This window comes from Pectinophora gossypiella, chromosome 10 (assembly GCF_024362695.1).
Source record: "Pectinophora gossypiella chromosome 10, ilPecGoss1.1, whole genome shotgun sequence".
Taxonomy (NCBI): domain Eukaryota; kingdom Metazoa; phylum Arthropoda; class Insecta; order Lepidoptera; family Gelechiidae; genus Pectinophora; species Pectinophora gossypiella.
Window position 1 is genome coordinate 13,628,096 of NC_065413.1, and position 27,992 is coordinate 13,656,087.

At 36.9% G+C, this 27,992-nt stretch overlaps 2 protein-coding genes across 2 annotated transcripts in view; one reads left to right on the plus strand and one right to left on the minus strand.

The window, feature by feature from the left end:
- Nucleotides 1-24,636, minus strand: part of LOC126370142 (calexcitin-1-like) — a 58,853-nt gene extending 34,217 nt beyond the window's left edge. The window contains exons 1-2 of the mRNA XM_050014890.1: nt 24,558-24,636; nt 19,986-20,016 (exon numbers count right to left, since the gene is read on the minus strand). The gene's annotated coding sequence lies outside the window, so the exon portion shown is untranslated. The remainder of the gene's footprint in view (nt 1-19,985; nt 20,017-24,557) is intronic.
- LOC126370144 (neuropeptide CCHamide-1) overlaps nt 1-27,992 on the plus strand; it is a 195,777-nt gene that overhangs the window by 16,765 nt on the left and 151,020 nt on the right. The window lies entirely within an intron of this gene.

A 27,992-nucleotide genomic window follows, 5' to 3' on the forward strand; every position in this document is an offset into this window, starting at 1 on the left:
TTTCATTTTCACACCGAGTACACGATAGCAAACATTAGCAAGGCGACAGCTGTCACGTGCCGTCACAATGTGTTCAGTTTCACACGATTAAGGGGCATTGCGAACGACTCTTGTTTTTTTTAAAAAAAACATACACACATGGTATAAGAACAAAATGGACAAATAAAGCGCTGAAGGCTCTCGCCCGGTACAACGTTTAAGACAACAGGCATGAGGGTGCCCAGTTGGGCGCGAACCTCGGCTCAGGGCGTCGTCTGAGTGGAAAAATATTTGAAAAAATTAATCGACTCTAGTGGGTAGCGATAAGCGCTGATTAAGGGAAATCGTCGACCACGCCAGCGGGGTCGGTATTGGGGCATTTTGCAAAGGAGTTTGTTGCTAATACATTTCTAACGTCCCTTTCGCTCTGACCTCTTCACCGAACGCATAACTTTAACAATTTTGTATAATTAATCTAAGTTTCAAGTTGAAGATTTGGGTTTTATTCTAAATTAAAACTTGCATTATGTCAGCCTAAGACAGCCTGTGTGTTCCGGAACAAAGAAATATTTAATATTCATAGAGAGGGGTACTAATTATTAAAACAAATTGAAAGCAAATTGAAGGCTTGAGACGATTAAACCCACTTGAATATAAATTAGTTGCTGTTATATTCATAACACAACATAAATATTTTATGTACATCTACTGACTTAAATTAAACTTAAATAGCCTATACAGGGTGTTAGTGGCATCGTACCAAATAATGAGGGTTATGATTTGATTCAGCTCATGATTCTGAGTAAATCTGAAGTGGAATTTTTCGTCGCATAATTAATGTTTTTTTTTTAATTATTTTTAGTTGTATCCTTTTGTACTTAATGGAAAATTGCACTTGATATTAACTCAGAAAAATGAGCTTAATTATCCCTCTCAGTATTCGTTAGGATGTTACTTACACCCCGTACAAGTATTACAGGAAGCCATACGAGTACATATGGGTGTTAACGAATACTGTGGGGGATGATTTAGATCATGATTCTGAGTTAATATCAAATGGTTTCCTGTCGGAAAATTCATGAAAATTTTTAGTGTTTTTTTTTATTATTTTCAGTTTCATACTTTTGCGACGGAAAATTCTACTTGACATCTACTCAAAATCATGGCCTGAGTCATCCCTCAAAGTTTTTGTTACGATGTCAATAACACCCTGTATTTACATACATACATACATAAACTCACGCCTATTTCCCACCGGGGTAAGCAGAGACTATAGAATTCCATTTGCTTCGATCCTGACACACTTCTCTTGCTTCCTCCACATTCATCAATCGCTTCATACACGCACGACGGTTCAAAGTAGATCTTACTAAACCTTTTCTAAGGACATCTCCAATTTGGTCGTCATAAGTCCTTCTCGGTCTTCCTCTGCCAGCCCTACCATCAACTTTCGCTTTATATACCGCTTTTGCAATTCTATTGTCCTTCATCCGCTCTACGTGTCCAAACCAACCTAACATTCCCTTTTCAACCCTAGTCACTATATCGTCTTTTACACCACACCCCACCCTGTATTTATTAGTAGCCGTAATTAAGTAAGTACTACAATTAGATCTTCAGATTACCTAGAAGAACGTAACTGTAATTCCATATTTGAAGTTATTACATCTTGTTACCTTATATCAATAAAAGAAAACATATAATTAAAACATAATCATGTCTAGAAACAACCCATATTTCGGTTTTCCTTTTAATTATGTTTCGTAAAAACAAAATAAAATTACTTATTTATAACAGCCTGGTCTAGTAATACAGCGCTGAGTTTACGGCCTTGAGGTTCGGGTTTGATTCTCGATGAAGATATGATAACGAAATCAATTCATGAGACTGTCTTTCGTTTGGCTAGAAAAATGCAGACTGAATTTTTTTTACCTTTGATGGGTTTGCTCTTGGCCCCAGACTTGCCCGAAGGCATTGACGAGGTCTAAGATGGAGCGAGCTCGCCCAGAAGGTACCTGTTCACTCTGGACTTGAAAGCACACGAGTTATATCCAAAAAATGTCCAAAAATTAAGATAATTGTGTGTTTTGGAAGGCATGTTAACCCGTTGGCCCCAGGCTGCTAGCCCAAACAATTCCATGAACCCGCAGTAGAGTATGCTCCATCCTTCCTCCGGTTGATTCAGGGGAGGTTTTTTCCCAGCAGTGGGACGTAGTTAGGCTCTTTATAGAGTCTTCTCCGTTTGTTAAGGACATACGGTGGTATTAATAAACTAATCTCAGCTGAGACTGCCCTCAACTTTGAAGACATACTCGGTCATTGTCACAGTTTTACAAGGTGTAACACACATCCAAGTGCTGAGCACAGCCAGCCTCAAATCGTATGTATGTAATATAAACAGCCTATATACGTCCCATAATGTAGCACAGGCCAGGGGAAGTGGAGGTGTTTTACGGCTAATAGCTGGAACCAATTGAAGGGAAGAGAGGAAGGGGTAGACCTAGGATAACATTTATGAAACAAATAAAAGAGAAGGTGCAGGTCGTGTCGTATCGGGAGGTGAAGGTTTTGGCGGGAAGAAGAGAGGAATGGCGGTTACTCCACCGACAAGAGCGCAGCTCTTAAATAGAGAGAGAGAGAGCTGGAGCCAACGGCTTCACGTGCCTTCCGAAACACGGAATCCTCATACTTACTATTTCGGACAATGAAGTGATTCAAGCCTGTAAAGTCCTTACCAAACAAAGGACAGTCTCAAAAAGTGATTTCGGGAATCGAACCTTGACCTGGAAATTGTGAGCCCAACGCTCTAACCACTACGCCACGGATGCTGTCGTGAGTCCCAAAAGACCCTTCACACTACAGCGCATAAAGAAGCCAATTAATAATAATTACGACCATTTCCTTACCAAGATAATAATGCAGATACTGGCTATTAATTAAAGCAGGGATTCGAGGCAAATGTAAATTAGAGAGGACCCAATCTTGCCAGTGTTTATGGGTTAACCCAAATCCAAAGGTCCTAAATTCCTGCGACGTGAGGATGGGAACATGACAGCATTGATTTATTTAACAGTGATATTATTTTGGCTCGAATCGTATCCAGATTCTTATTTATTTCATTTTTTATAAACATACATAAACTCACGCCTATTTCCCATCGGGGTAAGCAGAGACTATAGAATTCCATTTGCTTCGATCTTGACACACTTCTCTTGCTTCCTGCACATTCATCAATCGCTGCATTCACGCACGCAGGTTCGTAAAGATTATTAAATTTTATCTAAACTCAAAATCACCGACTCTATTTTTTTTATAATAATATTGACCTAATATGTCTAGGTCCACATTTAATATCAAAAATAAAGGATATTTAATTTATAAGCGGATTTTACGCTGGTAACCCACTATATTTGAGTGTAATGGCGCGCACTAACGGGGGTGAGGTATTAAATAAAGAGTGTTTTCGCGCGTACAATTTTAATACAAAGAACCTACGGATTGGGGCAACTCTCGTATAAGGTACGTTTCTTTCTTTGTCCTAAATAAAAGATAGGGAAAGGAAACGATGTTACAGCCGATACTTACGTAATAGAAGCTCAGATGGAATATTAAAAGATACTCTGAAGATACCTATTTAATTTTACTTTTGTGCTGGATTGGAAGTAACGAAAATACAGATCGCTTAACTGCTTCAGTTGTCCAGCGGTTGAGAGACGGCCTCAAGTTCCAAAGGTCCCGGGTTTGAATTCCGATGGGGACATAATCATAAAGAAACACATTGTGTGATCTTTAGTTTGGATACGACATTTCACGCTGATCACCTGATTATGATTAAAGTAAGATGATTCATGCTTCAGAGGACACGTTAAACCATTGGTTTCAATTACTTACTGATGTAAATAAGTAGTCTAGTCGTTACATGAGCCATGTCAGGGGCCTTTGGCAGCTCAATAGTAACCCTGGCACCAGGGTTGATGAGGTAATCTACTTTGCAACCCACACGATAAAAGTAGATATTCGCATTACTCAATTGAATAACTTTGACATACTTAATCTAAAACATTGTTGTATACAATTTCAATCTTGAGTCAACCTCTACCTATCTTTAACCTTACCCGTACTAATCCGAATCCTACTCTTTCTTTCGTTCTACCCCTTCGGAAATATAGGCGTGCTGCTACGCTATGCTATAATCTCAATTGAGCTCCCCATTTAGGTACCCGAGTACTTCAACAAAGTTCTTGAGTCCTTTCACATTCATTTTGGCCCTCAAAACAATGTTTATCAAATTACAAGACACCTCTAGGTACATGGACCCTTTTAGAATAATTTTGAAATAAGGTTCCTTTTCCTTCTGTTTTAAGACGACAAAATTAAGTTGTCCGTCCAAATTATTCCATTTTCCTATTAAAAGGAGGTTTCAAACATTACTTCTTATTCAGAGGATTTATGCCAAAAAGAAATGAACGTTTTTTTCTTAAGTAGGAGATGGTATAATGTAGTCGGAAGCGAGTACGAGTGCGCAGAATGAAAATAATGGACGGAAAAGTATGAAATACTTGTCTAGATCTTTCTTATTTATAGCGACACAAATCTACACTATATTGCCAAGGATATACGAGATTTTTATTATTTATATATTTTATTTCAGTGTTTTAAAAGGTTGTATTATGCATTATAACCTGCAGGGAAAAAATAAATATCGACTATCATGCAACGAGATTCCTCCTTATCACAGGAAAGCAAAAACCTTAGTATGATCGGCTATTTATCAAAAAATCAAAATACTTACGAAAAGTATTAATAAAATTTCTGCTTATGACATAAAATATACATTGCCGGTAAAATGACTATGGAATTTGAGAAGCAGTAGAGGTATCGTAGTTGTCTGTTTGCAGGAGTAGTAGTAAAAGAGAGTGGAGTTGAACCGGCGACAGCGGTTCTCATACAAAACGCGCGTTAGGGCCTTTCCTTTCTCTTCTATTCCGTGCATGTCACTTATCTCTGATAACTTAACACAGTACAGTCATGAGCAATATAATGTACCCACTTTAGGACTCTGTCGCACTAACATATTTGACATTTAGTGAGACTTACTGTTCAATTTGCCAAAAAAGTTAATGTGACATGGTACCAAAGTGTATACATATTAATGCTATTGACCGTACAGCATAAAGGAGTTAGTGCACTTACAGACCACACTCACAGGACGAAAGTGTCCACAACGTCGTCGATATGTAAACACCCTTATTCTTGAAATTGTAAAGTCGGTTATCAACCTAACACACAGCACTGCTCGTAGACGATGTGATGTCAAAGCGTAGGCACAAAAATGAGTCACCCGTGGGATTTTGTACCCAAATACAGTATTTATACTACAAAAATTTCAATAAACAGAAAAAGAAGCGACTCAAAGACTGTACGAATATTGAATTCATAACTTTCGTAAGTTATCAAAACATTCATATTTATGTAGGTTAGTACCGTCTTTTGTAAATGTTAAAACGTGGAATATTCTCGCGTTAGATTTAGTACGGTCTCGGGGCGTTTTATTTATGTTACGTCCTTATCAAGGTTTCACAGAACCAGTATACAGCTAGCTATAAAATAAGATATCTTGCTTCTAATGAATCTGTTTAGGTTACTAAAGCGCCTTCAGGAACCTTGATAACTGGAAACAAGATGGTAAATCCGCAAACCGTTCCTTAACGAAATTAATATTTCAAGTAGCATCGTTTCGTGTTTTTTTGTTGGTAGAACGCTTGCCTCTCACTTTGAGGTCACAGGTTCGAAGTGTCGAATTTGTTTTACGAATTCATGTTTGGATCATAATGATTATCACGTGCCCAGCGGTGAAGGAAAACATCGCGAGGAAACTCACATTCCCGAGAAGTGCATTTTCGGAGGTATGTGACCTAACCTGAATTGGGGTGGTTTTCCCTTCGCAGGTTGCAAGGTCAGACAGGCAGTCGCTTCTGTAACAAACCGGACCTGTCAAATCTTCAGGTTAGGTAAGCGGACCCTGCGGAAACTGGATAACGCTAGAGAAACTGTGGAATGTTTCAAATAACGGATTAACTTTTAAGTTAACTTGAATTAGACTTATACATAGTTGGTAAGGAGCGGGTGTATATACCTACTATACACCTCTGATGTCTTATTGATGTAAGTTAGTAGTCGTAACATGAGCCATGTCAGGGGCCTTTGGCGGATCAATAGTAACCCTGACACCAGGGTTGATGAGGTTGGTACTCCAACTCACAACCCACGCGATAGAGAAGAAGACCTCTGCCTACCCCTTTGAGGTTACGGGCGTGACTCTATAATATACTATCTGTGGCTTGTCCGTCTGATAGCCGGCTGGAAACTGACAGCTAAGTTGGCTGCATACCAATAGCTCGGTATTTAGCGTTTGGCAAACCACGAATGAGTGCCAAATTTAATTAAGATGCCGTAAATTGACAGGAAGACTGTTTAAAAGCAGACGATACCGTTCCGGGTTCGATTCCCCATGGAGATACGGTCTATAATCACTTTGTAAAACTGTCCTATGTTTGGCTAGGACATTGCAGGTTGAATAACCTGGTTGTCCGAAATGGACAACTAAATCCCTTTGAATAAAGTAACTACTAGTATCTTGTATTCACACCATAACTTGCTTACTCAAGGAGAAAAGTGGAATCTTATTGGGCGAAGATAAAATAAGAGAGTGACCACACGACGCGTGTGCCCGTTGAGCGGTAACGGTTACTTTTACATAATCACAACGTCAATTTTTTTAATCACGATTGATTATTGTGGGGAAAGCAAATTACGTGTATTAGGATGGAAACAGATAGAATTTCATACATCTATGATTACCTCGGCGTGGAATAGGTTTCAGTTTAAGTATCTATGTTATCATCTCCCTAGAATTATCCCGTTTATCACAGGGTCCGCTTACCTAACCTAAAAAATGTCACTAACACCCTGTATAATAGACAGTCACGTACAAAATATTCTGATTTATAACATAGAATATAAAATTCCGATACGCAAAACTGCACTCTTACAAAACATTAGGTGTACAATTTAAGAGTAATACCACATAAAAGTACCACAGAGTATAAATAAAATAGGTAAATAGCCTGCGAATCTTACTATTCTCCAAACCAATCGTATCCCATATGGCGTTTCTTACTTTCTTCCAAAACATTTCCAAGAAAAAGGACAAAGTAATGCTGCTTTACTTCCTTATCTTTACCCGGAAAAACTAAACAAAAGAAGGTGTGCAAAAAACTGTAGCGTAAATTGTACCAAATGCTAACTTTAGAAATAGGCTCCACGGCGTAAGCCGATTCGTTGCGTCGACGTAACGCTATGGTTTCAGCTTACTAAGCGCCGCGATGTCGCAGCGCATAGAGTTTTGTAGGCGTGTTTAACTTAAGTAATTATTATAAGTAAACATCGTCATTTACAAACCGATGAGGTTGTGGCCAATCGCGAGTCTATTATTTATTTATTTAAGATACACCATCGGTATATAAGTACATAAAAATTACATGAATAAAATTCAACAGACAATGACCGTATGTTATACCATTACAGGCGTATACAACATTCAAGTTAGTTTTAAACAAATAATAAAACAACACGTACACGTGTTTGAGTTAACTTAAAGCTAGAAGATAAAGAAAAAAATGGTTAAAAAGTAAACTAAAATTATAGGAAACTGAGTGAATTTATATAATATTTGTAATTTGTATTTAAAGTTAGTGAGGGTTTCGTGGAAGATGTCGATGTTATTTTTACATGCTTCGTTATACGTTAGCATACAACGGTTTAATGGAGAGTATTTGCCAACATTAGTACGATATCGGGGGATGTGCAAACTGTTGCGAATAGGGAACCGTGGAGGCTTTCTAGGCACCGCTAAGCCAACCCGAGACAAAATATTAGGCGCGTTAACTAATCCATTCAACATAATATTACAAAATAATTTAAAAAAAAATCACACTTACATAGATACTTTTGAACTTTTTTCGGAGGTATGTGACCTAACCTGTATTGGGCTGGTTTTCCCTGCGCGGGTTGGAAGGTCAGACAGGCAGTCGCTTATGTAAAAAACCGGACCTGTCAAATCTTCAGGTTAGGTAAGCGGACCCTGCGGAAACTGGATAACGCTAGAGAAACAGTGGAATGTTTCAAGTAGCGGATTAACTTTTATCTTTAATGAGACTTAAATTTAGATGATGTACGGTCACGAGCATTAATATGTATACATTTTGGTACCATGTCACATTAACTTTATTGACAAATTGAACTGTAAGTCTCACTAAATGTCAAATATGTTGGTGCGACAGAGTCCTAAAGTGGGTACATTATATTCCTCATGACTGTACTTCTAAAATCAGAAAGGATCCCGATTACGATGACTATCCACATGTTTTCAGCCCTTGAACAATTATAAAGATAACAATAGCTAAGATGTTTGTCCGTCTACCGTTCTTAAAGCCTATCCCACTTAAAATCACCCATTTACCTTATCTTAATGTTGCTCTTGCGCACCGCAATCACTTTTTGTTGAGCGAGTTTGAATGTTGTTAGAATGTTAGAGTCCTTCTCTGGACTGTTTCAGGGCAAGAGTGAAGGCGCTTTTCCTGCAGGCATAACTTGGAAGTGGTTTTCTTTTTCTCCTTATATGTATTATATTGTATAGGCTATTTGTATGTATACTGTCAGTACTATTCAGAGGCAGAGGACAGGAGTCCTAGTATGACTCGCGTCAGACAGAGTACTGCGGGGCGGAAGGCAAGAGGGAAACCACTGCCCTATTTTTCCCTAAAAAAGTAGCATGGAGAGTATTTTACAGAAATGCTGCACCGACAAGAGCGTGGCTCTTAAATTGATGATGATGATTTGTATGTATGTTTATGTATGCGTGTATATATGTGTGTATGTTTATATATATATATATATATAAATATATATATATATATATATATATATATATATATATATATATATATATATATATATATATATATATATATATATATATATATATATATATATATATATATATGTATATATATATATATATATATATATATATATATATATATATATATATATAGTATTTTTTATATTATTTCTTTAGATAAGTATATATTATTTATTATTCATATTTTTTTTGTTATGTATCATTATAATATGTTTATTGCACCAGCCCGTGCTCCAATGAATAATCTTCTTTCACCCTAAGGTTGCCTGGCAGAAATTGCTGTTTAGCAATAAGGCCGCCTATTGTGCTTATGTTTTATTCGTATGTTTATGTCCTTTGTATATGTTGTTGTGCAATAAAGTATTATTGATTGATTGATTGATTGATTAGAGTGTAAGAAAGAGTGAGAGTGAGTGGGTGAGTGAGTGTGTGTGTGTATTTTAATGTTGTTAATGCATGTGTGTCATAGGTTTTACCTAAACAAACTTTTTTATTATTTATTTTTTTTGTATGGCGTTGTTCACTTTTAACGTGATAATTACCTATTTTCTCATTGCTGGGGTACATAATTATTCAAAAATGTAATGTAATGCCAGAAGCATATATAATTACTAATTGTTGCTTAATATTTGGATCACATTATGTATAGAATGATGTTGCTACCTGTATTGCTTCTTTTTACTTTGATCAGAATAATAATCACTCAAAAAATCACTTTGTGATCCTTAGTTTGGTTCGGACATTACAGGGTAATCACCAGATTGTCACCAGAGTGTTCGGAAGGCACGTTAAGCCGTTGATCCCGCTTACTACTTACTGATGTAAGTAAGTAGCCGTTACATGAGCCATGTCAGGGGCCTTTGGCGGCTCAATAATAACCCTGACCCCAGGTTTGATGAGGTTGGTAATACACCTCACAACCCACACGATAGAAGAAGAAGAATAATAATGGGTTGTAATTGTAGCTTTGTGTAATAAAAAGGGTCATCATTTATACCCAAAAACAAAGATTAAAAGATGCATATGTCTGTTATCCATGATATTAGAAGTTTAAGCGAAGAAAAATTTAACGCCATCTATCGTGTTTTTGGGGAACACCGATTGGAAAGTCTCTCATTGGAACAATAGTAAACCAAACGGTATTTTGTCACAGTTCTTCGAAGCCGAAATGGAGCGAATTTGAGCGAATAGTTGAAATTCCGCGCAAGATTGATTCCAGAGTCTGACATGCCCATCGTCACATATTGCCCGTGTCATACTCGACATAGTGATGCGAAAAGTCGACTTATCGACTAGTCGATAGATTCAGCAGCTAATACCTTTAATTTGTAAGTTATGTGTTACTCCGTGTTTTATATTATATATTTGTTATTTATTTTATATTTGTTACTGTGGTGTCCCTTTATAATAAACGTTTCTTTCTTTCTTTCTTTCTTTCTAATTTGGTTTAAGATTTGGATTCTATCGTATTGCAAGGTTTACATTACCACCAAGATTGATGAGGTGGTTAAAAGTCCAGTTGATTGAGATGGCCTGTTATATAACTGGCGAATTCCTCTCGCCTCTCCAATGTTGCCATTAAACCTTATAATATAGGTAAAATTTGTTAATTATATTACCTACTATTAGTTATTTTATACTTAAAATTGTACATTAAAGTATGTTAAATAGACAATTTATTTAACATAGGAAATTAATTAATTGTATAAATGTTATATAATTAATTAATTCTTACTATATACTTAGATATAGTTATGTATATAAAAATATGACGTGTAATGCGATTTTTACGGAACAAAGACTTTTTTTAGCGTAGGTTATGAGGTCAATGACCAACTTCACCAACCCTGATGTCAGGATTATTAAGCTCTCAATGGATCCTGGCGTAGCTCATGAAACAGTTTGCAGCTCTTTTCAGTATATAAGCGCATCAGCCGCTCGTGAATTCGGAAGCACAGGGGCGTTTAAAAGGGACATAGAAACAATTCATCTAAAAAGCAATATTGTAATTTAACATGTTTGCGCATATAAAAGTGCGAAATGTCAAGAATGTCAAATAGCAATATCGCTTTTTTAGATGAATTGATGTGACCTTTTCACCCTCCAGATAACATACGCTCACGACTAGATCTCAATTGGCGTAGTCAGAGGTACAGTACATCTATCGCAAGATGAACTAAGTCCCCACATCTCACCGAGCTTTTTGTTGGACCAACGTGATAACTTGTGAGTCGTATCGCCGTTTATAATGGTCGAACCAACTGTGTTAGTGAAAACTACACTTAAAATAAAAATAATATTAATGAATCATATTAAAAATGTTAGTAACAATGTTTTGTAACAATAAACGTATAAATAATAACTAATTGGTGCAAGTCCACAAAAATAAAGTTTTCATCTCGAGCTCCTCCGTGCTTCGGAAGGCACGTTAAGCCGTTGGTCCCGGCTGCATTAGCAGTCGTTAATAACCATCAATCCGCACTGGGCCCGCGTGGTGGTTTAAGGCCCGATCTCCCTATCCGTCCATAGGGAAGGCCCGTGCCCCAGCAGTGGGGACGTTAATGGGCTGATGATGATGATGGTGCAAGTCCGGTACCGGAGTTCGAACCGTCCAGAGTGGTTAAGAAGGCCACATCGAAGCAATTTGTCTAAGAAAGAAATATTGCAATCTGACATTTGCACATATAAAAGTGCAAACAAATGTTAAATAGCAACATTGCTTTAGATGAATTGCTTCGATATGGCCATTTTAACCCCCCCAGATCATATTGTATTTTGGATGATCAGCTGATCCAGGTAGTATCGATATTGCATCGATACCTACCCAGACTGTAGATGTTCACCAACACTTGACTATGATACATCAATCCTTTGAGTAGGTAGCGAGAGACGAGGTATTTGGGACTGATTCTTGTGTCCAAAACGTGTGAGGGTCGCCTGAATTGACAGATTGAAATATGATTATGTTGAACCGGGTGTTTGGGTGAGGTCAAGACCTGACCATTTCCTTTGACATACGATATGTATTGAGGATAATCTGATTAGATTAGACATAATTGACAGGTATTGGTTTGTCCTTAATACCGAATCTGTTAGGGATTAGTAACTACTACATGAAAAAATGAAAATGAATTGAAAAAAATATTTATTTCACTTAACATCATGCGCTGCTAAGTGTGGCGGACCCAACTAGTTGGCTAGCTAGTTCCGCTCACATGCAACAGATGGCGCCACATTCAATAATGCAGTCTTGAAGCAGTCGTAAAACGCGATATCTAAGTTTACACAGCCATACGCATATATACAACTTCCAACGTAACATCCTCCATGGTCACTGGACTATAAAGTTGGGCTTACGATCTTAGAGCTTTGGCTTCGATTCCCGATGAGGACATTGTCGAAATCACTTGTGAAAACTGGCATTTGTTAGATAAGGACATTGCAGGCTTGAATCCCTGATTGTCCGAAAAAGTAAAATGATTTTGCGCTTGGGAGGGCACGTTAAGCTGTTTGGCCCAGCTATTAGCAGTACAACACTTTCATTAACCCGCAGTGAAGCAGCGTGGTGGAGTATGCTTCATTCCCCTGCGGTTAATTGAGGGGAGATCTGTGCCCAGCCGGCTGTTTGTTGAAGTCATAACTGATTTATTACTTTAGGAAATACTTAGAAGAGGTTAAAATTTGGCAAAATTTCAATTAGCTATTAACAATTAAGCGAGGACGTTAAATTTTCCGTATCAGCCTTCTCCAACTGCCGGTCAACTTTGACAAATTATGCTCAACTTTTGTAATTTATCTATGAAAATTTTCAGACTCAAACTTCTGAAATGCTTCCTTTCTATCATGACCAAGCGTAAAACACTAACACCCTTTTAAAAAGTAAAATTAAGCCAAGCGCGAGCTGAGGTTATTGAAAAGGTTCCGTAGCACAGACTTAATTTTTTTAATCTCCTTTTCGTATAAAGTCAAAGCGACTAAAATTTGGTTTTTTGATCACTGTATGTATTATGAATTTATCAAAATACTGTCAACTCTAGAAAGAGCGTTTTAGTTTGCAAGCCAAATTCTCTATGAACAGTTTCGTAGTAAACCATGACAAACGAAATGTGCATACGAGAATAGTCAAAAAAGTAATATACATAGCATCATGCCTGTAAACTTCAAGGGAAAGGCAGGGGTATAGAAGTGACTTTTTTATACGGTGACTCACTATTTTTAAAAATCACATGTAATCAAAGGGGAGCCCCTCGCAAGGCACAAATCCTGGGAACCAAACTCATAAAACTGAATTCAGTGGTTTAGAGCGCGAGCAGGGATTCAAACCCGTGACACTACAATGAAAGTGACACGTTCTGCAAACAGTACTACCACAGATCAAAATATCATCATCAGCCCATTAACGTCCCCACTGCTGGGGCACGGGCCTTCCCTATGGATGGATAGGGAGATCGGGCCTTAAACCATCACGCGGGCCCAGTGCGGATTGATGGTTATTAACGACGGGACCAACGGCTTAACATGCCTTCCGAAGCACGGAGGAGCTCGAGATGAAAACTTTTTTTTGTGGTCACCCATCCTATGACCGGCCTTTGCGAAATCACTGAATTATAACTGTTTCTAAAAGAGAAGTATCTTCCTTATAATTAAATATATTTTAGAGTTGCGGAACCCTAAAACAGGGAAAAAAATACTTGCACGTCCTCAGCGATTGGGAGCGATTGTGTTTCATCGACACCATTTTATGGCCTTCGTAAAAAATGCTGAAGTGTTTCCAAAGTGATACTACAAGATGCCTGAGTTTAGATAATAAATCTTTATTCTATGCTCTTTTTTATTTTTAAAAAGGCTTTGTTTTACGGCCCTATCTCACTATGATTGCACGGCAGCAAATTGATTGTGCAACCAGGGGGTCTTAAAAAAGGCCTCATGGAAGAAATTAATCATAAAAAGCAATATTGCTATTTCATATTTGGTGACATTGTGCATTTACTTTTGTATGAACAAATGTCAAATTGCGATATTGTCCTCTTAGATGACTTGCTGGACATTGACCCTTTTTAGACCCTCAGGTCAAGTACCCTTTTTACAAATGCATGTAGGTATGAGACAGACACTACTCTACTCTGGGCGCCATCCCACTCGCGTCAGAGTACTGCGGGGCGGAAGACAAGAGGGGAAACCACTGCCCTATTTTACCCTAAAAAAGTAGCATGGAAAATACCACACCGACAAGAGCGTCGCTCTTAAATTTATAATGATAAGTGAGACAGGGCTCTAATTTAGCGCCTCTTTGATATTATATTACATACATTCATACATAAACTCACGCGTATTTCCCACTGGGATGAGCAGAGACTATGAAATTCCATTTGCTTCGATCCTAATACACTTCTCTTGCTTCGTCCACATTCATTTATCGTTTCATACACGCACGCCGGTAAAGAGTAGATCGTACTGAACCTTTTCTAAGGACATCAATTTGGTCAATGTACGTCCTTCTAGGTCTTCCTCTGCCAGCCCTACCACCAGCCTTTATATACTAAATTTATTTTAAAATATGTTTCTTAATTCAAAACCGTAGTTAGGTTCTAAATTCAAAAGCTTAGTTAATAAATATTACTGAACTTAAGTGCCACACGGGTGGAGTCTCAACAATCTGAAAGAGGAGGGGAAGTCTACGCCCAACATTGGGCAAAATCTTCCCAACCGCATTATTATTTTTTATTATTATTTTAAGTTGCTGTGCTGTGCCCCAACGGGGCGTTACAATGTACCTACCACATCCTGTATACCACCTATGTAAAACTGTGCCTTGCAATAAATGATTACGATTATGAACGTGTTGTCACGAATTTAATATCTTTTCTTTCTTTCTATCTGGAAAGGTTAATGAATTTACCAATCCCAGGGACTATGCCCATTAGTTACATTCATTACGAAGATTGTTTTATTAATCACTCAGAATAATACAATTTTAATCTCCAATTCATTCCAAAGTTTAGAATTGAAAATTCGGCCTGAGTAATTAATTAGCTGCCAAGAATAATAATTTTCTTCCAAATATGCGAAAATGAATGAGAGAAAAAATATTCGATAGAATTAATCGACCCTAGTGGGTCGTTGGCGCTAAGCGCTGATTGAGGGAAATCGTCGACCACGCCGGCGGGGTCAGTATCGGGGTCCTGAAGTGTTTGGTGTCGCGAGCTGATTGGCTGCCTCTTTGGCGTCCAAATAATTCAGGCTTTAATATTAAAACTGCAGTTTTATTTTAATAGGTATATCGAATAAGGCGACATAGGGGTGTGACTTCTTATCCTTAAGATTTCTATGAGATTCCCGTCTACACACTGGGCGACTACAGATGATCACTATCGTGTACTCGAGAGAATGTTGTCACTTTGGGTACGTTCCCAGCAGTCTTTCTTCTATCGTGTGGGTTGTGAGGTGGGTTACCAACCTCATCAACCCTGGTGTCGGGGTTACTATTGAGCAGCCAAAGGCCCCTGACATGACTCATGTAACGATACGTACATACACCAGTAAATAGTTACCGGGACCAACGGCTTAACATGCCTTCTGAAGCACGGATCGTCTCACGATAATCAAGTGATCAGCTTGTAATGTCCTAACCAAACTAGGGATCACAAAGTGATTTTTGTGATATGTCCCCACCGGGATTCGAACCCAGGACCTCCGGATCGTGAGACCAATGCTTAACCACTGCACCACCGTTCCCAGCAGTAAAACGGCGCAATAGTTATTTAAAAAAGAGCTTTGTTATCTAACATTTCGACAGATAAGATCAGAGTACAAGAAAGAACAATTTGACGAAGAAAGAGCAACCAAAAATGCACAGCAATGCATATACATAATTATATATCTCTGTATTAAAGTAAATTAAAAACGATTTATTTTTTGGCGTCAAAGCGGCACAGACAGACAGTTTTTCTTTTTTTTTAATTATTTGGGTCAACCAACAACTTTCGCATTTATAATAATATAAGCAGTGACTAGTAACAGGTATGTACTGTCACGAGTACAAATATGTATACACTTTGATACCATGTCACATTAACTATTTTGACAAATTAAACCGTTAGTCGCATTAAAATGTCAAATGTGCGACAAGGTTCTAAAGTGGGTACATGATTTTACTCATGACTGTACGTACATCCTTCGCAATATGATCTAAGTACCCATGCTTCACCTAAACTTTATGTTATACCAACTTGATAGGTAAGCTATTACTGTTTGAAACACATTGCAATCATAATTAAGTTTATTTCTCACTGGAAAGTGCCCGTAAACGCGCGAAAGCGTGGCGTCGTCTTTATAAGCAATTTCTAAGGCAATTTTGTTTTTAAAATCTCGTTTCGAACCATTATTCAAATCCCAAATTAGAAAAGATAAATATAACATATTTTTATTGCATACATTTATTTTATATTCTAGACAAGTATACTGGGTGTTAGTGACATCGTAACGAATACTGAGGGGGTTGATTCAGACCATGATTCTGAGTTAAAATCAAGTGGAATTTTTCGTCGCAAAATTCATGATTTTTTTTTAGTTTTTTAAAATTATTTTCAATTCTATACTTTTGTGATGGAAAATTCCACTTGATATTAACTCAGAATAATCAGATGAATCATCCCACTCAGTATTCGTTACGATTACACTTACACCCCACACAAGTACATACGGTAGCTATATAAGTAGGTATGGGTGTTAGTGTTACCGTAACGAATACTGAGGGGGATGGTTCAGACCATGATTCTGAGTTGATATCAAGTGGAATTTCGTGTCAAAAAATTCATGAAAATTTTTCTTTTCTTTTTAATTATTTTTCAATCCATACTTTTGCGACGGAAATTTCTACTTGATATCAACTCAGAATCACGGCCTGAACCACCCCGCAAAGTTTTCGTTACGATGTCACTAACACCCTGTATAAAGCGAAGGTAGGGTTGCCAGAGGAAGATCTAGAAGACCTACATTGACCAAATTGGAGATATCCTTTGAAAAGGTTTAGTAGGATCTACTCTGAACTGGCGTGTGTGTATGAAACGATTGATAAATGTGGAAGAAGCAAGAGAAGCGTGTCAGATCTGCTTACCCCGGTGGGAAATAGGCGTGAGTTTATGTATGTATGTCTAGGCAGGTATTTTTTTAACAATACGCGTTATAGTTTAAGTATTAATTTTCCGCATAGCCTATTTTCCACATAGGTCTTACAAAAAGCTCGGTGAGGTGTGCATACTTAGTTCATCTTGCGATGTATGTACCTCTGACTTTCCTATTGGGATATAGTTGTGAGCTTATATTAAGTATTCTCTATGTAGCAAAAATAATCACCTATCTGCCTGCTGCCTGTATTTTGCTGCCTATATTCTACCCTTAGCATAGAATAAGGAATAATACTACGTATAGAACGGCAACTCTCCGCTCCCCACCAGCGTCGGAGCTAGGTTTACCTCACCCCCCCTCGAACATAGTTTAGACTTAAATCGTATAGCGTCAGACGTGACACCCTTAGTATGATACCCTTAGTATTAAACTTAGCAAAATAAGTTACATTAGCAAATCTACCTTAGGACATGTCGTCACAACTGGCTGAGTTAAAACCACTTTAATCCGGTTCGACCCGGAACCCATTTCCAAAATTAAAGTTTCGTTTAGTCAGTTTAAAATACAAAGAGCTTAAAATTCAATTTGTAGAGGATTTATTTCTAATCGCGGACGGCTTTCTCTATCGATAGATTTATTCTAACATCATATTAATATATCGAAAACTTATCTCATAAACGCGTCAGGGTTATTAGTAAGCCGCCAAAGGCCCCTGACATGGCTCACGCAAAAACTACTTACAACAGTAAGTAGTAACCGGAACCAATGGCTTAAAGTGCCTTCCGAAGCACGGGTCATCTTACTACCATATTTATAATCAGGTGATCAGCCTGTGATGTCCTAACCAAACAAGGTGATGATATCTACATAGGCAAAATGATATGTTTGTGATAATTGTGTCCCCATCGGAAATCGAACCCGGAACTTTCGGATCGTGAACCGCTCAACTACTGGACCACAGTGGTCGCAACTGCACTCAGAACCTGTAGACAGTTTATATGATAGATCGGTCATCGAACCTACGTGGAGAAGAAAGTTTAAATGACAATCATTTAAAAATATGATATTGTATAGCGGGTTGAACCCAGCAGTTAGTTTTAACGGGTTTAATCGGCGATGGAGTGTAGAGTTTATGTGTTTTAATCTAGGTTTACCCTCTCCTTACCCTCTCTAGTCATTACGGGTTCAGTGGTAGTTACCACTAAACAGTATACGAGTATAAATATAAAATGTCGTGGCCAGATCTTAGAATTGATCATTTCATGATGAGTCGAACTCATCATGAAATGAATGAAATGGTCATATTTCATGAAATAGCCAACTTAAGTTGACCGCATCTTTGAGAAGTCAACGTTTAATGATGATATATAGCGATGATTCCACTTAATATCAACTCAGAATCATGGTCTGAATCATCCCACAAAGTTTTCGTTACGATGTCACTAACACCTGTACACACTTGTATACGATTATATACGTAGATAAAATTTTCAATTACTAATCATAAAATTTCCGATTAATCATATAATTTCTAATATAGGTAGGTAAGCTATTCACTTCCTAGTAGTTGTATTTAATATTTTAGAGCTTTATTAGAAGCAATTTAAGGTAATAATAACGTACGTCGTAAAATATAGTTTAATAGCTTTTCTTAACTGTTTTATTATAAGTGGAAAATTGACGGATATTATGAAAAACGTAATATGAAAAACGATATAACCTCCGTAAAGTATGTTTTACACTATTTTCTTTTAAGAATTGATAAGTTTCTTCTGCTTAATAGAGTTTGAAAACTTTATAACTATGCAACGGTATAAAGGTTAGAAAAAGAATGATGTTTGCAAGTTAGTTAAGGGAACTGGGGAGTTAAAAAGGCTTTCTTTTTTCACGAGACTTATTGTACATTTGCCGCAAGATGGCGCTGAGGGCTCTCACCAGACACATCGAAGCCATTTATTAAAAAAATAGCAATATTGCAATTTGACATTTGCGCATATATAAAAGAAAGTATGCATGCAAAGAAATGCCCAATAGCAATATTGCTTTCTTAGATGAATTGCTTTGATATGGCCTTTTTAACACCCCTGAAGTACTATTTACATGAGCGTCAGAATGGCTGGTCAGTCGGCGTTTTTGGCTTGAAATAGTGCTAAATCGTTGCTTCCCTGTTATTTAATTTATCTGTGCCGTTTAGCGCCTATCACCAGACATTTGCTTCGAATGTATTTAAGAAATTAAGTAGTATTTATAGGTTATCGAGGACATTGAGATCATATCGATCGCATTGTCAAAAAGTTGTCAAATCTCGTGTAGAGTCAAGGTTATAATTCTATATCTACGCTTTAAGTATACAATCCCTAAGTTCCTAAACTCTACACGTTAGACAACATATGGGGCTCGTTTGTATCAGTGAGTCGTTGAGTGTCAAAAATCAGGGATTTTTATACATCAATAAAATCAACTCATAAGTTTTTCCTTTTTATACAGATAAGTATTTATGTAATTATTTGTAAGTACCTTATGTAATTATTATTGAGCGCTATAAACATCACTTTTCTATATACACTTACATATACACTTTTCTATATACCTAACCACATTTATGACAATAAATTTTAATTTCATTTCAAAGTATAACTATCTTAAGAATTTGGTTTATCTGGTATTGACCAAACCATTGTTATGAGGGTTCAGAAAATCGGCGAAACGTTTTGAGAAAGTTAGGTTAAAAAGGTAGGTGAGAAAGGCCCTGCTTTTGCGCTTCGCTTTGCTCGCCTTGGCGGGGGCACTATCATGCCCCCAGATATAAAATAGTAATAGGTAAGACACTATAATAGAAAGGAAAATAATAGTTCTATAAAATAGTAGTAGTAGAAATAATAGTAATAAAACTCACTCGTTAGCTGCTGTCCGGACAGTGGATGCACCTGCAATAAACGAACCATTCTTGAGACTATACTCGAGTGGTTTAAAACAATTTCAACTTTTGGCGGAAATCTCTAGATTGTGGATTTGGTTTTATTCGATTTAGAAATATAACTAACTTAAATAGAACTTGCATTATAATTAAGATTCAAGAAATATATTTTTAGGTGGATACACAAACAAAAATGAGTTTACTTATTTATTAATAAAATTACATTGTCACTAACTATATCTGACGTTTTCGGGCACCCTCAGGCCTGTTGTCTTAAATTTTATGCCGTATGTTAGCCCGCACCCCTCCCGATTTGTCCGGTTATGTAGTTAATACCATATGCGGCAAATCTACAATGATTCAGGTAGAAAAAAAACTATTGCTTTTTAAAATTGTTTGCAACTTGGCTATCTCCCAAGCGCAGTATGTTATCATACAATGGTAGCCTGTCACCATTCGGTTCACCAAGTGTGGTAACAAGTTGTCTTTAGGGCTAATGTGCAACGTGATAAAATTATCAAACGATTCAATAAATTGTGTCGAAATCGATAAGTTTTTTTTCCCTATAATCATAATCAATCATTTTTTTGCAAGGGCACAAAGTTGTTTTAAGTTTACGCGGTTAATGGTGCTAATTCCTGTAAATACCATCTAATTTTATTTTAAGTTATATCTGTCATTTTCTTATCCGCCGAAAAGGAAAGGGACGGGTAATCGACAAGCATAAAATTTATGGAACACACGTCAATTTTAAGCACAAATCTAAACCAACTGTCTAAAAATTTTACGTCCGTCAATAACCCGACACAGTTAAGTAGACAGCACGTCAAACGGATTGCATACCAGGGACGTACCTTTTGATTCGCCCGGGTTATTCATTCATTTACTCATTCTTCCTAAAATTAAGAGCTGTGAATCATCCGTCCCTTTCCTTTTCTACGGATATGAAAATGACGGATATAACTTAAAATAAAATTAGGCGGTGTCTGCAGGAATCGGGGCCATTATCATAATTAAAACACATAATACCCGTTATTATGTGTTTTAATTATGACACAAAGTTGAAGATCTTATTCTAAGTAAAACAGTGCATATTCAAACTGCAAGCAAGTGTGCAAATATTTATAAAATTATATTATTATTAATAGACTTATGAAACGTGCCACGTGATTTTGTTCGTATTTTGACAGAACGACATGATTTAATTGGGTTCACATATTAGCACCAATCGGCAAAACGACATAATTATATCGTCAGAATCAATAAAATGACCGTGACAAAATTGTATCCCGTTGTGCATGTTAGCTCTACTGGTAACTTGTAGATCTGTCCGTATGAAAATGTTTCGGTCCTGAGAGAAATTTAAAACCTATTTGTTAAACAAACTATAATAATCTCAATACTGAGGGGGATGATCCGGAGTTGATTTGATTTTTCTTTTATTATTTTCAATTTTATGTCGCAAAACTCTTGAAAATTTTTGTGTTTTTATTTTAATTATTACTTTCAGTTCCTTAATTTTGAAAAAAGAACTCAAAGTTTTCGTTACGGTGTCTACAACAGCTTGTATAGGTAAAAGTATAATAACCTGCTTCGGTTTTGTTTTATTGTTTGGCGAAACATAATTTTATAATAAAAAAGATGCCCGTCTGTCTATCTGTCGATCAACATAAAATTCCTTTATGAAATCGTATTTAAAAGCCAGCGGAGTATCTTTCTGGTATAGCGCCAACTAAGTTAATGGTTTGCATCGCCTTCAAATTGCTCTAATTGGAGAGCTCGGCTTTGAAAAATCATCGAGATAATGAGACCTTAAGATTTTAAATGTTACTTTAAGAGGGTGTTTCTTATTTTAATAGGATTAAGGGCCTTATCTCACTAGGACACCGTGCTGGTGTATAACCAATGAGAAACCAGCAGGGGTCTTAGCCAAGTTCCAAACGATTAAAGATAATCTTTTCACGTGGCTGACGGCTCTCACCCGATACAAAACTTAAGACAACAGGCCTGAGGGTGCCCAGTTGGGTTGCGAACCGCGTTGTCTGAGAGGAAAATATTTGAAAGAATTAATGGACCCTCTTGGGTCGATAGCGATCGACCATGTCGGTGGTGTCTGTATCAGGGTTAATGACAATTGAGAGCGATCAAAATATATGGGATTGGCTTATGCCAATCCTGTATAGGAAGACCAGGTATGCTCAATCCTATGACAAGCCGCCATTGCTAGCCCTTTGATGACGTAAGCGTTATATATATATATATATATATATATATATATATATAAATCAAAAATATAAAACATAAATATATATATATATATATATATACATTAGTTAGTCATTCATTTAATTTTCCATAATAAAATATACGTCCTTGGAATGTTGGAGATACCGATTTAATGGTAACACAGTGGTAACGCATATATAAGTTCAAAATTTCCTTGCAAAGTAAATTAAAACATTGGTCGTAGGTAATCTATTTTTACGAAATGGCAACGCAGGGTGGAATGACGTCAGCTGGGCTAAACATATTACATTTAGTTACACATATTACATATAAAATCACGTCTATAACCCATAATGGGCAGAGTGGAACCGCAAGCATTAAAAAGCCAACTTACAGCCTTTCGATACGAAGTTCTGAGTTGAGTAAGATGGACGGTAATGTCTGAGCAGTCTGTCGCCCGTGTACTGGGGGAGTTAAAAAGGCCGCATCAAAGCAATTCATCTAAAAAAGTAAAATTGCTATTTGACATTTGTTTGCATTGCGCAATTTTTATGATGCGCAAATGCCAAATTGCAATATTGCTTTTTATTTATTTCAAATTGGGAAACAAACAGCTTAAATAGCAATTTATAAAATACAAATAGTTGGTACATTAGCCAATCAAGTCTCCACTAATACATGTATCACTGAGAAGTAGACAGAAATATTAAAAAGAAAAGAAAAGTTGATGTTCTAACTATAAAACGGTGCTTTAGGTGAATTTTGTGCTTGTGCCAAACGGTACTTTTCTAGATTAATTGCTTCGATGTGCCCCTTTTAACCCCTTTGGTCCAAAATAATGGAAATTGCACAATCCCTCAGTCGGTTTTTACTACATTACCAGGAAGTTAAGTTGCTAAACACGTTCTATCATACAATACAAATATATGTATACGAAATAACAAAGATAACTTTTGGTCGATTACGAATTCAGATAAATTTAAAATTGAGCACCCGCACTCCATTTGCAATTCAATAAGCTTGCCTAAAATGTTTTGTGCCAATGCCTTTATAATTTATTTAAAAAGTTGTTAATGAAAGTGCCGAGGAATGAAATGACACGTGTATTGTTTATGTTTACTTATGTTAATGAACGTACGAACAAAAATAGAATCCAATCGAATGTTTTTTTTTTAATTCGATTGATTTCAACAATGCGACCAGTCGCAACAATTTAAATCGCAATCGCGCTGACTATTCTTTAACAATAAAAAAATAGGTAAGTACTATTCAATTTTGGAACGACACAAAAATCGAATTGAAATAAAACGAATTAAATATAGAACAGCGCGCGATCATTTGCAATTGAAGCGGGCTCTTTAAAAAAAAAAAAAAAACGCTTTTAACCCTTTCGGTATGTTCGTATTACGCAACAGCGGTAAAAATTTGAATACGCCCGGTTAGGTTATGCAAACGGATCTAACCCCAGCCACTCGCATCAAAAGAGCTATTTGCCATGCGAAACATAAAAACTGAAGCCTACAAGTAAACTTTATATCGCCGGAATTAGCGTTTCGTTGGTACTACAAGTAGGTAGGTCGTTAGTCGTAAGCACTCCTTGTTACGTATTTCTTTGAGGTTGGTTTAACGGTTTTTTTGCGTACTACGCGATTTCGGTTTTAAATTAGATTTGCTTTTGGATTGTCTCACACACAATTTAAATAGATTAACTAGCAAGAATATTGTATTTAATTACCACTGTCAGACAGATAAATACAAGTCTTGCCCGCAATTTCTATCCACTAAGTATAAGACGCAATTATTTATTATAAGTTTTAATTCAATAAAGAGATGAAAGAATATTTAAACAAAGAAACACAAAGTTTTAATTTTGATGGTTTATACAGATACGTAAAATTTTACGACACACAACAAAAATTTTATCAGAAAAATCTTATTAGAACAAAGCCGGAGGAAAGTTTTTAATACGCGTATAAGTCGATGCGAGGCGGCCTAATACGACCAACTTCCCAAAGCCAACTTGTTAAACCCCAGCAGAATCCGCGCCGAGTTAAGAACTTGAAAAAGAGCTAACTTTTGAATTTACAAGAAAAATCGAACACTTTATTTTTTAATTCACTTCAAAATAGAATTTAAAAATAATTCTACGTATTTCAATTCTAAAATCACGCACGTTCCATATTTAAAAAATGCAAACTTCAGAAAATTACGATAAATCAAAATTCAGAAACAATTTTCTCGTTTAAAAATTGAAATTGATTTGTAAATAATTTTAAGCACACTTTCAAACGTAATTCGTAATTCAAAATTAGAGCACTAAGGTACCTGTTATTGGGGCGAGCTTCTTCGACGGTCGCGCGACGTCAAATGCCGTGCGGCGGGTGCTCCGGAACGAGTATGTTCGTCGTTCGCTGCAGTTGCAAAGAACCCTGGGGCCAAGATTGATCGGATACTGGCCCGGGAACGCTTGCTGTATCGTCGAGCATCAACGTCGATTTGATACAAATTGCCGAGAGTTATGAAAAGAATTGTGCTAGGCATCGATGATATTGGAATGTTAGGGAGGAGAATGGTCTAGTTTAGGTTGTAGGTTTATTTGGAAATAATATTTTTATGAATACTTATTTCGACCTGACAGTTGTATGTCACGGTTAGAGGTTAAGTACATGATAGGTGAATTTTCTGAAATGCGTTTTTGGTTTGTACCTGATTTAATAATATGATTATTAAGTGCTCAGCGGTCAAAGAAAACATCGTGAAGAAACCCACATTCCCGAGAAATACATTTTCGGAGGTATGTGACCTAACCTGTATTGGGCTGGTTTTCCCTTTGCGTGTTGGAAGGTCAGACAGACAGTCGCAGTAAAAAACAAGAACTGTCAAATCTTCAGGTTAGGTAAGCGGACCCTGTGAAAAACGAGATAATGCTGGGAAGATGAATAAGAAAGAAATAAAATCATTCTCAGTAGCTGAATGTTATCGTCAGAAACTGGTGAGCTCTATCATCTCTCTAGGGATTAAGGTCGTGAATTTATGAAAGTACGTGATCGTAAATGAGCTGTAAAAGAAAAAAGTTGGTACTAAATGATCGTCAGGTAAGATCGTCGTGTAGATTGGCTTTGGCACGTACAAATGTAAAATTTATGGCGAAGAGTAGACGAGTTAAATTCTCCGGTGGAATCGATTTGTGAGTTGTACCGACTTTAGCTACTCCATTTTGGTTGGGTATTTGTAGCTTAATACAGTACCAATATTATGTACACACAAAAAGGCGGATACGTGTTTTTACTTTAAGATGACGATGAGAAAGCTTCGATTCTACTTCGCACCACCCAAATCCCCTGGTAGTTGCGCCTTCCGAATACATCCCGCTTAGGGACGGTACTGAAAAGTATCGGCGTCCGAAGGACGTAATATACGATTCCGACGACCCGATTACTCTAGCTATAGAAGCAACCAATCAGCTCGCGACACCAAACATTTCAGGACCCCGATACCGACCCCGCCGGCGTGGTCGACGATTTCCCTCAATCAGCGCTTATCGCTAATGACCCACTCGGGTCGATTAATTCTTTCAAATATTATTCCTCTCAGACGACGCCCTGAGCCGAGGTTCGCGCCCAAACGAGCATCCTCAGGCCTGTTGTCTTAAACTTTGCACCGGGTGATAGCCTTCAGCGCTCCCCATTTGTCCGGCCAAGTACTTAATGCCATCTGCGGCAAATCTACAATAAGTCACGACAAAAAAAAAAGATATGGAGAAAGCAATAGAACAAGATAGTTAGTGGGTGAAATTCCATGCCAATGACCACACCAGTAAGAAATAGAAGTGAGCTTATGAATACTATATAAGTATTTGTGTTTAAGAATACTTAAAGATGTAATTAATTAACATACAAATTAGCTTTACGGACTACGTTTTCTTTGCCGGTTCTGCTGACAAAATGAACCAAAAAAAATATGCATTCAAAATTCAAAATGAGAATGACTGAATACCCGGGGAAATGAAGCTGCAACAAAAACCTCGGCACAGGGCCTTAGACATTATTTAAAAAAGAAACAAAATATTGTTATACAATTTTGTAATTTGGCTGCCTAATCCTAATCCCATGCGTTCATATCTTCTAAAAGAATCAGAATAGTTATAAAGATGTTCCCAGCCTAAAAGACAAAACGCATTTCTTTTCAAACTTCTTTTTATTAAAACTCCCAAGGCCCCGAGCCTTGCCCGAGCTTTCCAACCCTAAACAAATTGTTTAATAAAACAACTTTTTATAATTTAAATCAAATCGATTTTCATATAAAAATACCCCAATGCTATTGAACACAGTGACTTGTAAATCGCCAAGCTTCTACGAAAGTTTTTCAAAGCCATTCTTTTGGCACGTGAATGAAATAGTAATTTGGAATACCCTCCGTCCAATTTCAAAGTTTTGTATACAATTTTTAGGTATTTTTTACCTGAGAATGCCTCTGTGTATAACTTCGGTAGTGTATTTTTTTCACGACAGTGATTGCGTGTTTTGCGGTTGATGAGCTTGGTTTTCTTCTATCGTGTGGGTTGTGAAGTAAATTACCAACCTCATCAACCCTGGGGTCAGGGGTTACTGAGGTAAGTAGGCAATAGTTACAAGAGCCATGTCAGAGGCCTTTGAAGTCTCAATAATAAGTAAGTATGTAGTCATGAGTCTTTACAAGGGCCTTTGGTGGCTCAATAATAACCCTAACACCAGGATTGAGGTCGGTTATTGATCTCAAAACCCGCATGCGAAGAAGAGTGTTATGGGTTGATCCCTCGTCACCATAAGGTTCATCATATCCATCTTAAGACTTCGTATCGGTGACTGCAGTGGCCCACCGCATTACATACACATACATACATAAACGCACGCCTATCTCCCATCGGGGTTAGCAGAGACTATGTAATTCCATTTGCTTCGATCCTGACACACTTCTCTTGCTTCCTCAACATTCACGCACGCCACTTTATAGTAGATCGTACTGAACCTTTTCTAAGGACATCTCCACTTTGGTCCAATGTACATCTGCGTAGATCTTTCTCTGCCAGCCCTACCATCAACCACACCCACCCCTTAAGTAAAGTTATTTATCCATAAAAATTATATTTGAAGTTGTTTACGTATAGTGGTGCAAGCTATCCGGTAATGGAATTCCATGCCTAAGTCCATTTACAAAGGGATCGTTTAGATACTTTTAAAGGGCAAGTCAAGCATTACATTCTCAACTCTCTCTCCTCTTCTTTATAACGTTCCTCTTCTCCATTTTTATTAATTTATAGATTAGGTATAGTACTGTAATGTTTTCCTCTTTTCCATATGACTGTATGTATGTAAGTATTATGATTATTAGAATTATGATTTATTGTCGTCTATGTATTAATTTTATTATATTTTTCGTACATATAGGTATTAGAAAGAAAGAAAGAAAGAAACATTTATTATTTAGGACACCACAGACACGGATTACATAATTAAATATATATATATATATATATACTTATATTTATATATATACATTACAATGACATCACATCATCAAAAGACAAATAACGCACTATTATGTACTTATAACTTTTATTTTTATGCAATTACCTAGTTGTCTATTCTGCTACGCTTTTATAAAATTCGTTTCCTATACCTAAAGGTTGTCAATTACTGATTATAATGGTTTTAATATGTTTGTTTTGAATGCAAGTATTGTATTTAATTACGTTCCATTTAATACATTTAAAGAAATACA